This window comes from Saccopteryx leptura, chromosome 5 (genome assembly GCF_036850995.1).
Source record: "Saccopteryx leptura isolate mSacLep1 chromosome 5, mSacLep1_pri_phased_curated, whole genome shotgun sequence".
NCBI lineage: Eukaryota > Metazoa > Chordata > Mammalia > Chiroptera > Emballonuridae > Saccopteryx > Saccopteryx leptura.
Window position 1 is genome coordinate 27804608 of NC_089507.1, and position 15847 is coordinate 27820454.

A 15847-nucleotide genomic window follows, 5' to 3' on the forward strand; every position below is an offset into this window, starting at 1 on the left:
GGTTTGATTCCGGCCAGGGCACACAGGAGAAGCGCCCATTTGCTTCTCCACCCCTCCGCCGCACTTTCCTCTCTGTCTCTCTCTTCCCCTCCCGCAGCCAAGGCTCCATTGGAACAAAGATGGCCCGGGCGCTGGGGATGGCTCTGTGGCCTCTGCCTCAGGTGCTAGAGTGGCTCTGGTCGCAACATGGCGACGCCCAGGATGGGCAGAGCATCGCCCCCTGGTGGGCAGAGCGTCGCCCCCTGGTGGGCAGAGTGTCGCCCCCTGGTGGGCGTGCCGGGTGGATCCCGGTCGGGCGCATGCGGGAGTCTGTCTGACTGTCTCTCCCTGTTTCCAGCTTCAGAAAAATGCAAAAAAAAAAAAAAAAAAAGAAAGAAAAAAAAAGCTTTACAAGCTTTACCTGAGTTAAGTCATTGGCTGTGCCCCCTGTGGGTTTTATGGTCTTCATTTCACACGTGAGAGCCTGCGCTGGAGCTGCTCCGCCCACAGAACTAGAATCTGACCCCGACAATCTTCTTCAGTTCCTCCCTCTCTGTTTTCCCTCTCATTTCATTCTGAATCGGGTTTCTAATACTAACCTGTGTACAGAAAAGGGGTCTCTGGGAGAGGCCGTGAGGCTGCTGGGGGAGGGAAGAGTGTGCTGGGGAAAGCTGCGGCGCGGGGCACTCGAGCACGCCTATGCCCGGCCCAGTGTGAGCAGGGGGGCCCCTCACCCGGCCTCTGTCACGGAGTGCACGTGTGGAGGGAGGGCCCGGAGACCCTCGCTGCGCCGTTCTCCTCCTCCCACCACCGCGAAAGTTACAAATCCTGCAAAACTTGGTCTCCTACATTGCTGCCTGAGGTGCAGGTTGAAGTTTGACCTTCTGGGTTGCTCCCCTGAGCTAATTTCCTGCAAAGAATGTGACAAAGGTCTCTAGAGAGAAAACACCTCAGCACAAGTTCCAAAGGGGCAATGCAGTGAGCACAGCATGGGCCCCCTCACCTTGTAAACAGGTGGGGGGATGGGTCCATTCCAGGCTGCCCCCAGAGCTGGGGCTAGCCTGAACAGCATGCTTTCTGAGTGTGGTAAGAAAACCCCCACCTCTCAGGTCTGTGTGCTGTGTCTGGAGTCAGGGAGTGCAGCTGTAAGCTTGGCGCCTATGCAAGTTTACTGGGCTCGTGGTTATCAACACCTACTGCAGGTCCTCCAAGAAATGTACTGGATCACTGACTATTTCCATGTATTGGGTAAGTCCTTTGATTAGTACACTATAAGCACTTCAAGAATGATAACGTTTTAGGATCAGGGTTTTTCCTAATGAAGGTCAGGAATTCTGGATCTAAGTTGCCAAGGTATCTGTGGTTAAGAGAGAACCCGGAAAATGTGGACTGGGGGCGCCCCCTGCTGAGAAGGGTGCCCAGAGACTTGGGGCTTCGAGTTCAGAGGCAGGGGTCTTCTGAGGGGTGTTGGGACATCTCCTGCTCCTCTCAGTTGGCTCTTCCAGGACTGGGTTCCATAAGAGTAATTCAAAGCAACACGGTTTAGTGGTAAAGAGGGTGAACTCTAGAGCCAGACTGCCTGGGTTCAAATTCTGTCTCTGCCACTGCTGTGTGACTTTGGGCAGGTCATTAAACCTCTCTGTGCCTCACCTTCTTCATCTGTAATATCAGCAGGAAAACATTAGAACCAATCTCACAGAGCAGTGGTGAGACATAAATAAACATGTGTAAATGAGTATTATAATTGTTAATTATATATTACATGATTACATATGTGCTGATTACTGCTAAGCATCCTTATTCTCATTGTTGTTATTAATAGAATCTAAGAAAAAGCTTCCTTCTTCTTTCTCAACTTTAAGGGTCACTCATGGCCATCAAAAATCCTAACAATATGGGAGTCATTAACAGGCATATACTACTGGAGGGTGGAGATAACGCTGTATATAAAATAGATCTCCTAACCTAACCCACCCCTCAGTAAATATTCAATTCCTGTCAGTCATTCACAGTTTGGCGTGTATGACACGGACACATTATTCTAGGCACCAGAGGAAAGAAAGAAATCATTAACATTTCAATAATAAGGCTTTCTGAAAGGAAAACGGTTGAATAATTTTGTATGAACCAGGTACCTCCAACTTTTGTTAGGTCTGTTGGCTTACTATGATAGCAAAGTAAGCAGCTGTAGGCTGCCTTTTATTTCTGCTTTTGGGGAAATTTAATAAAGTCTGGTGTCTGAGGTAACAACAGACAACCACCAACGGTTTCTTGGAAATTTGGAAATTATACACATGTATCTCTATGTATGTATGCAAACATATACATATCTATACATTACATTTTAAGGCACCTGCTATATAGTGACCATTTTTAAGACCATATATACATACATTCGTACATCCAGAATGACCTAAAGATGTTTGTGACCCATCGAGTGCAATGGTGGTGATGTTGGGGAGGCAGAGAGGCATGTAGGGGGTTTTGATAGCTTTGGGGCTACACAGAAGTTTGGAAGTTGGTCAGGGTGGGGCTTAGATAGGGAGGTGTGGTGGGGGGTGCTAGTGATGATGTAGTCAATGACTGGAAGACCTCACTGCTTCATTTCAGGGGCAGCTCGTAGTTGTGGTAGGAAAAGCTTTGCCATCCTTTTGCCTGGGAAAACGTACGCTTGGCATCACTGCTTGTGCATCCTCTGCAGCACAGTACACTGTACTGGCCCCCGTTACCACCCTCTTCCCTGACCTCTCCTTACAATGGGGGCTTTATGGGAGCGAGGATATGCCTTTCCCGTTCACTTCTGTATCTCCAGCACAGAGTTGGCATGCAATACCTTTTTGTTGTATGGATGAATGGAGAAGCAGATAGACACATGTATCAACAGACAAACAAATGAATGAGTGTGTGGATGAGTGAGTAAATAAGTAAATGAGTAAGAGAAGCAGAGGACTGTGTGCCTGGAGCTGAGAACTGTTCCCACTTGGGGGGTTCCAGAGAGGCAGAGCGAGAGGCTACTGTCTAATACCTGCTGACACTCACCTCCTGGTAGAAAGAAGGACCTACGGCAACAGCAGTTGCCACAACCCAAGGACGTCATTTAGTGTTCTGAGCCAGAAAAACTTTTTTCTGAGACTGAAGAATCTCCTAGCTGATAAGATATTTTCCAAAGCAGCCAGAACCAAAAGGGAAGTCATTTGGATGAAGCGACCTTGTGGCAGTTTGGAAAAAGAAAAAAAAATACTATCAACATCTAGAATCTGCAGTTAGAGCAGTTTTAGATACCCTGTATAGTTCCAACTTCATAAGAGCCTTGTAAAGTAGGCATGATTATTCTACAGATAAGAAAACTGCAGCTCAAAGAGGTTGGATGACTTGCTTGAAGTGACAAGTGAAGCTAGTTGCAGAGCTAGGACACTCCCAGGGGTGCCGGGTCCAGCACTCGCCTGCAGCTATTTGGGAAAACAACAATGAAGGAGATGAAAAAAGTGAGGAAAGTTTATCTGTTGGTTAGGCAGCGCTGCCGTAACAAACCCTGAAATGGATAATCACTCTAGCAAGAGAAGTTCATGGCTCCCTCACATAAAGTCTAAAGTGGATTTCCTAATGAACGGCTGCCTCTGCTCCGAGCAGAGATTCAGGAGCCTGTGCTCCTTCCATCTTGTGGTTCCACCACCGTCAGTGTGACCTCCAGCTGCCTATCTGCATCAAGCTGGCGGTAAGGGAAAGGGCATGGAAGATGGGAGGTCTCATCGGTCAAACTCGGAAGGGGACACATCCCTTCCAGTCACATTCCCTTGGCAAGAGCTCAGTTACTTCATCAATACTTCAAGGGAGGCTGCAAGATGTAGTTTAACTATGCCCAGGAAAAAAAGAAAGAATTTGGTAAAGGCGTGAAGTCCCTGCCACAACCCATTTTCAGCAGCTAGGAACACGAGCAAAAGCTCATGTTAGACCTCCAATAGGGACACTGGCTCCCAGGCAAGCTTGCAGGAAACCAAACTTTCAGCTGCACCTCAAGCTGCAAACATGCCCAAAGCCCTTCTGTGACAAGCTTTGGTTGTTCTCTCCTCTTCTTTGGAGATCCACTCCTCTCCCATTTCAACCGTGCCAGTCCCAGTACCCTCAGACCCATTGGCTAGAGATGGGTACATGCTCCAGGTGGGCTCAATCATATTTCCTTCTCTCCTCAGAATCAGGGGCTAAGGATGGGAAGGTCATGTAATCCAAGGAGAGTCTGTTAGCATTCTTCTTGAATCAACTAAGAAGCTCTTGGTTCTCCAGTTACAAGGCTATAAGGATGAAAGAAAGTGTGTTGGGGTCTAGCATCATGCCCGCAGCCTCATGGAGACAGCCGGAGAATGAAGGCAGCATGCAGAGAAGAGCAGAGGAAAAGAAAGAGATTTGACAATTTAGATGTCCCTGGATCTTTAAAGATATTCCTTCCCGGCCATTTTAGTAGTTTGATTCTATAAGCCAATACATTCTCTCTTTGATTAATCTAGTTCAAATGTGAAATACAAAACATTCACAAGGTCTCACTTTGCTCTCAAAAGGAGAAACCATGGTAGTCTCCCAAAATTAAAAAAAAGAAGTCAAGAATTGCTCAATCCCAGACTGCTCAGACAAGAGAACTGCAAACTGTGTTCACTTTGGTTCTAAAACAGAAATTCCTTTTTTCTTTCTCATGAACTATATACTGCCCTCCTCATGGCTCAGAACTTCATCAAGTGATTTTGGTGACAAGTGCACAGTTATTATCCTTTAAAATACTTTTTTAAATGTCCCGTGACAATGTCACCTGAGCATTGATACTGTGGTAGTGCAGAAAAGAATAAAAAGCAATGCATTTATTCCAGACTTTAGGTGCATAAAAAGGTTCTGGAGAAGACTTAACAGTCATTATGATATAATATGCTTGCAGTTTAGCAGATTCATTTCTGCAAAATATCGGAGATCATGCTGAGGAAATGAAAAGTACCATTAAAAGGAAGCTCCATGCCAATGGGTGTCGATTTATGTGCTCTGGAAACATATTCAGCCATAGTTGAAATTTATTAATGTGGGAAAATTTGCTTTGAATTTCATGAGTCTTGAATAATGCAAAGTATTCAGGAATGTATCCAGTGCATAAAATGAACCCACACTAAAGAAATCATCACTTGCTCATAGGAAGTTAAATATCCAATATACTTGGTAGCTATATTTTCATTATGATTTATAATTGAAAGTTTGATTTATACATCAGTCTTTACTATGCTGGATTATCATGAATCACCCCTGGGAATACTGAGGAGAATCATTTTCCTTGTGTGTAAGCTGAGGGCCTGCCATTTAACTGTGGCAATGCAGTCCCTGTTATATGATAGAATTCAGTATACCCAGGTGGACCTTAGTTCCATCTCTCCATTTTTACCACAACATAGACAGAATCAGGGCTTTCTGAGAGAAAAGTGAAAGATATACAGTGGCATGAAGTATTTAGCTTATAATAGTAGCTTCCATTTACTAGTTGCTATTAGTATGTAAGGCACAATCCTAAATACTTTACATACATTATTTTATTTTATTGACCCAACAATCCTTGTGTTAAGTAATTTTTTCAGGTCATTAATTAGAATGTGATAGAGATGGTTATTTCAGTGTCTAAATTTACTTTTAAACACTTCCATATACTGTATATAACATATGTATTACTTTGGTTAAGAAACAGCTCAGGTAGTCTATTTTAATAATGAATCCACAGTCGGGTGTGTACATACATATACACCACAGCTTCCAATTAGGTTTTTAGTACTTCACTCTTATATATAAGATGGCTGCTAAGGTTGACCAAACATCTGAGAATATATTTTTCATTTAAAAAAAATCTGAGATCAAAACAATACTCTTTAAAGAGCTTGATAAAAAGAGAAATAACACAAGGAGCAGAAGAAAACTTCAAAAATCTGTACTTAATATGCTCAGAGGAAAAAAGAGAAGAAATTTAGGAAATCATATGAGGCTCATTGAGAGACCAAAAATTGAGCTCTTAGAAATTAAAGTGATGACAACAGACATGCAAAATACAATTTAAAAAGTTGGAAAGCAGAAGAAATATTGAAGATAAAAAAATATTAAAAAATAAGAAAATTTGAAGACCAGACCAAGAATAATAATATTCAAATAAAATAGGAGTTCCAGAAAGAAAGGACAAAGAATACAAATTCCTCAAAACTGAAGGACATGAGTTTTCATATTGAGAGGTCTTGCTGAGTCCCCTGTATAATGGGTTTAAAAAGTCTCACACCAAGATACACATCATCACAAAATGTTAGCATTGGAAGGACAAAGAGAAGATTCTAAACACACTTAGAGCGGAGGAAAATCTTCAAAAGATAAAACAGCAGATTTCTCAATAGCTTCCCTGGAAGCTAGAAGAGAAATGCCTTCAAATTTCTAAGAGAAAAAAAATTTTTTTTAATAAAAAATATTTTAAACTTAGAATTCTATACCTAGCCCAACTATCAATCATATATGACAGTGAAATAAATTTTTAGAGATTCACGATCTGGAAGCTACCAAAAGATGTGCTCACTCAAAATGAAAGTGTAAAGTACAAAAGAATATATTGTGGAAGAAAAATAAATTATCCAATGTAGAAGAAAACATTAAGGAATTTTGAAGTTGATAGTAAAAGGAAATTCCAGGGTAACAGTTGTGTAGCAGAACAGCTAGTCCAGATTGCAGCAAGCAGAGAGAACTCCAGAAAGGATATCTTCTTCCAAAAAGTTTACATTATTATAACATGTTCAGAGGAATTTACTTTCCTAGTGGAGATTTTAGGAATGACTTAAGTAGCTGGTACATAGAAAGCTAAGCATGCTTTTGTGATTTATAGTAAGGAATATACTATATTTGGTCTTTATCCCAATTTCTTGGAATTTCCTAGTGGTCAGAGTGACAAAGGTGTCTTTTATTTATGTTAATGAGGTGACTTTTGGGAAGCCTCTCAGTCATATAAGGATGGGGATTGGTTGTCAGGGGAGCTAACCATGTGATTAAGGGGTTAGAACTTTTAGTTCCTACACCCTAACCTCTGGGGAGGGGAGAAGAGCTAGAGGTTGAATTAATTGCCAATGGTCACTGATTTAATCAATTATGACTATGTCATGAAACCTCCATACAAAAACAAAAAGGCAGGGTCCAAAGAGCTTCCAGGTTGGTGGACACATGGAGATTTGGGAGAGTGGCCCACTTAACAGCACATGAAAGCTATGTACCCCTTTCCCATACCTTACCCTGTGCTCTCTTCCATCTGGCTGTTCCTGAGTTATATCCCTTTATAATAAACTAGTAATCTAGTAAGTAAAAGGTTTCTGAGTTCTGTGAGCTGGTCTAGAAAGTTAATTATACCCAAGGAAGAGGTCGTGGGAACCTCCGATTTAGAGCCAGTCATTCAGAAGAACAGGTGACAGCTTGGGCTTGTGACTGGCATGTGAAGTGGGATGGGTAGGGGGCAGTTTTGAGGGACTGAGTCCTGTGGAATCTGTTGCCACCTCCAGATAGGCAGTGTCAGCACTGAACTGAATTATAGCATTCCCAGCTGGTGCCGGAGAATTGCTTGATGGTGTGGGAAAAAGCACACACATCGGAATCGGTGTCAGAATCATAGTAAGCAAATGAACAAGGGGGAAAAATAAGGAGATACTGATTAAGTCCAGTGTGGAGAAGAAAACATAATAATATTTCATATGGCTCACCTATAGGTTTTCAAGGTTAAAATAATGTAAACACTAAACATTGATCTTAAATACTTATGATAGAAAAATAATGGCCAGCTGGTGGGGGGGGTTGTCTCTGTATGCATGTGTATAAAGGGTGTATTGTAACATAACCTTTTTTATAGTAGGAAGACTATAAATCATAACTAAAGACTATAAATAATAACTAAAACTGCAAAGTTAATATAACAACAGTGCCTGGCACTGATAGAAGTGCTTTTTCTACATTCTCTTTAGTGCTCACACTAAATTCTGAGATTTTTAAACTCACTTTACAGATAAGGATATGAAAAATAACAATATAAGCACATAATTTAGAAATAGGGAGACAAACTCCATAAGAAACAGCTTGAAGAAAGAGAAGTAATTGCCCCTGTGGAGAGGAAATCAGGGATGGAAAAGGTAAGTAGGAGAGTGCTGGTTTTCAATAGAAGCTTTATAAAACCATTTGAGTTGTTAACCTTTGTACATGCTGGATGTTGATGAAACTAAAAAACTAGTTAACAAATGCATATTCAGAATACATTACTCTTAATTTATAAAAAGAGTTTACCTGTTATAATCAATTCAATGTAGAAAACTCACAGAAAGCATCTCTCACCTTTCTTCTTGCCAGCCTTGGCTTTTGGGGATATACTTCCCTGTCCTGCAGATCCCTGGCCCAACTAAACTGCCATCAAATCCCCCTTTCATAGAGGTTGGAAGATTCTGTGGTATAGCCAACAACCACTCTTCTTCCAAGATGATTAGCAAGTGTGTGCACATACCCACATGCATATAAATCAGATTAAAGACAACTTAAACCAAAAACATCAGTAATCAACTTTACAGATGTTTTTAAAACTATGAAAGCCCTGTGCAATCACTTTCCATCCACACTGGGAACTACGTAGTCTCCTGCTGTATTTTCTGAGGAAAAGTCTATTAAACAAACAGACATAACAATAAATGAAATGACAACATCTAGGTTTAATTAAAACACACAATTAAACATCACATTTATTCTGGTCAGTTCTAAGGATGATGATCCTACTGATATTTTTATGGAAAACAGTTGCTAATTAATAAATGCTAGCAAGAGAAACAAAGAATAATGAATGCTTAATTCATTTCATTATTCAAACTGCCCTGGGGTCCTTGTTTTAATCTCCTCCTAAGCTATCCTTTTAGTTCCATGCCTTTTAAGGCTGAAGTTTTTTCACTGTCACGACAAAAACAGAACACTCCTTAAGTTCTGTTAGAAGCAGATCAGCTCCCAGATAACATGCTTCCACCAAAAAAAGAAAGGAGGAAAAGAATGTGTCCTGAGGTGAAGTAACCCCTGCTGTACCTTGTCAGACCTGACCCTCCAGCTCCAGTGCAGAGAAGCAAACACTATAAAACTCGCACCCATGATTGCACCGTTGATGTGTGAGGGGGTTGAGGAGAGGGGAGAATCCCTAAGATCTTAAATAATGACCTTATTTCAATGAACCTTTAAAAAAAATAGCCTTTCTTTTTAGAGCAGTTTTAGGTTCGCAGCAACTCAAGTGGAAAGAAAGAATAATTGACTAGAAAGTACAGAGGTTTCCCATGTCCCCCTGCCCCCACCCAGACACAGGTCCCCCACCATTATTGCCAGAGTATGTTCCAGGCTGGGAACCAGCGTTTACACAGCATTGTCACCCAAAGCCTGCCGTTCACACTGGGGTGCACTCTCAGTGCTGTACGTGATGGGTTTGGACGAACGGATGACACCAGGCATCCACCACTGGAGCGTCACACTGACTAGCCTTGTGCCCTAAAAACCCCCGGTGCTCTGCCGATTCACGCCACTTCCACCCCTGGCAGCATAGACTATATTTTACTTTTTCCATCGTTTCACCTTTGTCAGAACATCATATTAGTTGTAATCACACAATCTGTAAGCTTTTCAGATTGGCTTCTTTCGTTTAGTGGTAATATGCATTTAAATTTCTCCCCTGTCTTTTCATGGCTTGACAGAAACTTGATTTTTAAAAGACTCCTAGTATGTCTGCTATAGAATAGTAGACGTTTATACTTTAAACTTTGGAGAAATTTAAGACACTTCCACCCATTTCCTAGCCTAGCTCTTCTCGGTTCCGCGCTCCGGGGCCAGGGGCCCAACAGAAGCCGTGGCCGGCACGCCCCGTGTACTCGGGGTCTGTCACTGACCACCGCTCCCATCACAGCGTCGGTGTGACCAAGGCCCCAAGCCTGAGGGCAGTACCAACGTCCATTTGTTTCGGCCCCGGGTTCTGCGGCCCAGAGGTTGGGACAGCTGGTCTCCGCCTCCCCGGGGGGTGGCCCGGCTGGAGGGTTTGAAGGCTGGGGGGCCTGTCCGAAGGTCCTCCACTCACCCGGTGCTTGAAGCCGGCTGTCGGGGTCGGGGGCATGCCCGCTCTCCGCGCCGCTTAGTCCAGACTTCCTCCCAGAGTGGTGGCCGACTTCTAAGAGGGTGAGTGTCCTGTGAAAATCAATAAACGGAAACCGAATTGAAAATGGACTCCGGGCCCTGGCAGGTTAGCTCAGTCCCTTAGAGCGACGTGGGCAGGCGTGGGGAGATGCTCATGGTGCGGGTTCCACCCGGGGTCGGGCACATACGAGAATCAACCAAGGTGGCAGGAATGAGTGGAACAACGAATCAATGCTTCACTCGCTCTCTCTCCCTCTCTCCATTCCTCTCTCACTAAAAATCAATAAAATAAAATGATAATGAAATAAAATGTAAAAAAAAATGAAATTTGTAAAATGGAACCGGGAGGCTGGAAGACAGAACCTTCAGACAGGTCAGACAATGGCACACACTGGCCCTAACAGGAAGACACGGTACCTTGCATCGCCACAGGAGGTGACACTACTTGACTGCCACAGGAAAAGGAAGAAAGGATTCCTCCACACCAGTAACAGCTCAGCCAATGGGAGACTGCCATAGCTCAGCCAATGGAAAGTCACTATACTTTGAGCTTTCAGTTTCCTCCAATGGACTCTTGATTTACAACAGCCCCTTGAGGGAAGTCCGTAAAAGAGGATTCTCCTCCTTTGTTTGTCTGGACTGGCGCCCTCAAACTGCTTGTCCAGAATTTAAAATCTTCGTGGTTTTTTAATAAACCCATTTTGCTGGGGGGGGGTGGGGGGGGGGTGGGGGGATCTGACTCTATTTATTTAAGGCCAAGAGGTCCATGAGGGAGCATCAGGCAGAAGCCTTGTTGATTTTTATAATCTTAGCCTTGGAAGTTAGGCGTTGTGCGGCATTCTCTTGACTGAAGCAGTCTTCCCTCCCTCCATCCTGGTTCTCAGGGGTGGGGAAATAGATTCCTCCTCGTGATGGGGAGTGGAAAGTTTGTGGAAGAACACTTGAAACTGGAAATAGTACTCTTGCTATTTTTGAAAAATACAATCACCTTTGTATAGCAGTGACTTTGCTAGGTTCTGAGGATTCCTAGTAAAAAGCCTGGTTTCTGACCACAAGACCACAGAAATGGTACATGAAGATTGGGTGGCAGGCAATAACACAATTTTAAGTTCTACCGTAGTGAATAACCAGGGTGTTTTTGGAAAACATAAAAATGGCGTCATAACTCAACTTTGGAGCTCGAGAAAGATTTTACAAGGAAATTGTTGCAGAATTTTATACAAAATCTCATCTGCATTTGTGGAAATAGAGATGTATATCTGAGGGTTCTCACTGCAACACAGGCTATAGGACTATCTCCTCAAGGCATCACCACAGAGCGGATAGGTACTCACCTGCCACAAGGCTTCCTCGGTCTCCTTGAAGAAGACATGATGCTAGCAAGAACCTTTCATACCCCCTACTAGGTGGCAAAATGGACCAAACCAGTGCAGAGGCAGTGGCTCTGACCTTTGGAGTCAGCTGGAATTGTTATAGAGTTAGCATGGCCCAGAAATAAGCTCCTTAGCATGAACTGCTCAACCAGATTGTGTCGAAAATAGTCTAAGGTCAAAGATGACAGAAGTAGATATGGGCTAAATTGCTCAATAAATATTTCCATTTTTCGTTTTTCTACCTGTTCCAGGCTTCAGAGAGGCCTCAGGAGAGCACTGTTAGGAAAAAACTGATCTAGTTTGCACCTCCATTTTCCCGAGAGGAAACTGAGAGCCAGAGAACTCAAGATGACCCAGACCCAAGGTTGGTTTGTTGTTGCTGTTGTTTTTTCATTTTGTTTTAACACTATGTAAAGCACTAGAAAACATTCCTTTGAGATGTGTCAACAAATGTCCAATTTGTGGCGAGGTTTTCGAATATTATCACTAAATCGATTCCCTAATTTATTAATTAGCATTTGGGGGGCCACAGGGAGAAATAGAAGTGGGTTCCCTTACTTCTTAATCATCACCACCCCACATCTGGGAGACGCAGGCCCCCCTCCCCCACTGCCCTGATTATATTTAGTTTTGTCAAGGCTGAGACAGGCGGTTGAAGCTGAATGAATGATACAGCCTTTTAATTTGCTTTTAATTATTGTGGCCTGGTAACCCTTCCAAAGACCCTTCAAGGAGTATAGTTTTATTTTTCCACTCATTAACCTCATTCACTAGACTGGAAAAAGAATTCCCATCGCTCAAGACCTCTCACTTTCATTCTTCTAATTCCTTTTTTTTGTTGTTGGTTTCTTTCTTTTTTTTTCCAGCACTAGGAAAGTAATGTGTGTAAAACCAGAGCCAAGTATTATAGATTGGGGTTTCAAACACAAGCCTGTTTGGAACTGAAGCCCAGCCTGTGGGATTGTAGCGTGTCAGCCTCAGGGGATGGCCCCAGTGGCCTCAGTCTGGGACAGGGAGGGGCCTGAATGGCCCTTTGATTCAGCCCCAATCCGGGAGCGGAGGGTGAGGAAGGGGCCGGCCTGTCATTTGACACCTTTGGGCTTCAGCCTGGGCCTCTTTCCCTATTCAGGCCTCCCTGGAGCCTGCAGGCCTCTCTGAGGATGCCCTAACTGGCTAGTGCTGCAATGCCTGAAATTCCTTGCTCCCGGGGAAGTACACCAGCCATCCCAAGGGTTTGTGAACTCCATTAGCTTTGAGAAAGCTGCTGTTCATGAAGTTTCCAACACACACATCCACTCTGCTCTGCTTTATTCAGGCCTTAACCATGTGTTTGCTAGGTGATTTTGAAAGTACTTATTGTTTTTGTTGTTTGCATGGGAAACCTAAGAGCAGAAACAGACAAGTGATTAGAATTAATGCAAGAGGTTAACAAGAGGTGAATATAGTGTATGGTTTTTGCCTCGTATATTAGAAAATGAGTTTGGATCCTGGCTTCTCCACTTATGATCTCAAATAATTTACTTAACTTCTCTGAACTTCTCTGGACTTTAAAGTTCCCTCATCTATAAATAGTTATAATAGCACTTCCTTCATAGTCATTGTGAGATTGAATGCATTCCATCCATATAAAATGCTCACCTGGCACATGGTCAGAATTATATAAACGTTAGCTATTTGTCATACAGATTGCTGGCTTTGAAATCAACATACAAAGTGTATAGAATATTTGTATTCTATACACTTCCAAATATAGTTAAAAGATGTAATTTTGTGTGTGTGACAGAGACAGAGAGAGGGACAGAGGGGACAGACAGACAGGAAGGTTGAGAGATGAGAAGCATCAATTCTTTGTAGCGGCACCTTAGTTGTTCATTGACTACTTTCTCATATGTGCCTGCCTTGATGGGGGTGGGGGGCTACAGCAGTGCAAGTGACTTCTTGCTCAAGCCAGCGACCTTGGGTTCAAGCCAGTGTCCTTGGGCTTTAAGCCAGCAACCTTTGGGCTCAAGTCAGCAACCATGGGGTCATATCTATGATCCCACGCTCAAGCCCAGCCACCCCATGCTCAAGTTGGTGAGCCCACACTCCTGCTGGCGACCTCGGGGTTTCAAACCTGGGTCCTCCGCATCCTACTCCAATGCTTTATCCACTGTGCCACTGCCTGTTCAGGTAAAAAGATGTAATATTTTTGAAAGATCACACTTATATCATGTATAACTGCATAAAAATAAAATATCAAAAATAAGTCTAACAAATGATGTATATAACCTTTAAGAAGAAAATCATAATATTTTTATTGAATGTAATTAAAGTCTCCCTAAATAAATGAAGAGATATTTCATGTTTATGGAGAGGAAGATTCATTATCTTGAAAACCTTTTCCCTCCATATTAATTTTTAATCCAAAGAAATTTCAAACAAAATATTGATTAATATTTTTAGTGTGTATATGTGGAACTTGACAAGTTAATTCCAAATGAAGATTAAAGAGCAAATAATTAAGAAGTGCAGTACCAGTACAAGGATTGAGTAGTGGAAAAATGAAACAGACTAGAGAGTCCAGAAGGACACGTCTACATTTCTGGTAACTTGATACGACAAAGGTGGCCTTGCAGATCAGTGGGAATAGGATGAATCATGCAAGAAATAGTGCTGAGACAAGTAATCAGCCATTAGCAAAACCTCAGAATTGGATCCCTGACTCTCACAGCAATGCCCTTTCTATGGTGACTTTGAATGTCTACTTGTAGAGTAGGCAGAATACCTATCTTCACACAATTGAGTGTGAGCTTGACTGTGGGACTAGCTTTGGCCAACGGAATGTAGCAGAACATATATGATACTGAAGCTGAGATTACAGATGCTTTGTGGTTTACCTTGCCCTTTACCATCTATCATGGGAAGAGCATGCTCTGAGTTGCTGCTGCTGTCTTCCAATGAAAAGTACTTGGAGCAGACCTACTCATGCCTGAAGTCAACCAACAGGACTGTGGTAGGAAAAGAAAATTTGGTTGGTATTCACCACTGCGATTTTGAGAGTTGTTCTTTATACAATATATTCTAGCAATAGCGGACAAGCATGTTAATTTAATCAAAAGGTGTTTTTTGGTGTGTTTTTTTTAAGGATGTTGGGTACTCACAGAATCAATAAGAAGTGAAGGCTTGGAAACAGGCAGGATCAAGAATATTTCTGGAGGATAGGATTTCAAGAGCATTAAGAAGTTGAAAAGCAAGCTGTCAAAGGCCAGGGCACCACTTCTGGGACAAAACAGAACTGTTTTCTATTTCTTAATTCTCTGATCAAGAGTCAGATACCAGGAAGAGAGCATGTAACTGCCTACTGTTCTTAGGGGCTTGAGCCACCTCTCTCCTAACTAGCAATGATGGTGGGATACGGCCGGTGCACACCGGTTCAGCAGAACCGGCACCTAAGTTTTTGTTGAGTTCAGTGAACCGATTGTTAAAATGGCACTTGTAATCAGAGTTCTCTCTAAGGTGGGCACCTGGTCAGCTGCCCAATATGGAAATCACAAATGTACATTACTTACTTTTTTTCATGTTCATCTGCACATGAAATGCCTGTAGTAATGGTCAATCTGTCCATAGGTGAAAAAATTGCAAGTGAAGATGCCCATCAAGAAGCAATATAGAGCCTGACCAGGCGGTGACGCAGTGGATAGAGCATTGGACGGGGATGTGGAGGACCCAGGTTCGAGACCCCGAGGTCGCCAGCTTGAACGCGGGCTCATCTGGTTTGAGCAAGGCTCACCAGCTTGAGCCCAAGGTCGCTGGCTCGAGCAAGGGATCACTCGGTCTGCTGTAGCCCCCCGTGGTCAAGGCACATATGAGAAATCAGTCAATGAACAACTAAGGAACCGCAACGAAGAATTGATGTTTCTCATCTCTCTCCATTCCTGTCTGTCTGTCCCTATCTGTTCCTCTCTCTGTCTCTGCCAAAAATAAAAAATAAAATAAAAATTTAAAAAAAAAAAAAAAAAGAAGCAATATAGAAATATCTTATATAACAGTTTTGCTGTATTTTGGTCAGGTATTATTTAATATTTTTTCATTAATATTTTAAAGTCCTTTCTTGTAACATAATCTAGTTTTGTATACCCTCTTTTATTGTTCTTAAGTATTAAATGCATGAAATAATAAACTACCTTTTGGTATATCTTTTTTTATACTTAAAATGGTCACTAGAGCAAAGAACTGGTTGTTAAATTATTTGAATCTCACCACTGACTAGCTAGTGCTGAAGTCTTCTCTCCCAGACTATTCCAGTGGGAAGAAAGAATGCCTCAAGAGGAAATATGCTT

At 42.6% G+C, this 15847-nt stretch overlaps 1 long non-coding RNA gene across 1 annotated transcript; it reads left to right on the forward strand.

The window, feature by feature from the left end:
* Positions 1-621: 621 nt before the first annotated feature.
* Positions 622-15093, forward strand: LOC136406843 (uncharacterized). The gene is made up of 3 exons (XR_010751722.1): positions 622-1227; positions 11791-11892; positions 14653-15093. It is a non-coding gene; the product is annotated as an uncharacterized lncRNA (long non-coding RNA).
* The last annotated feature ends 754 nt before the right edge of the window (positions 15094-15847 follow it).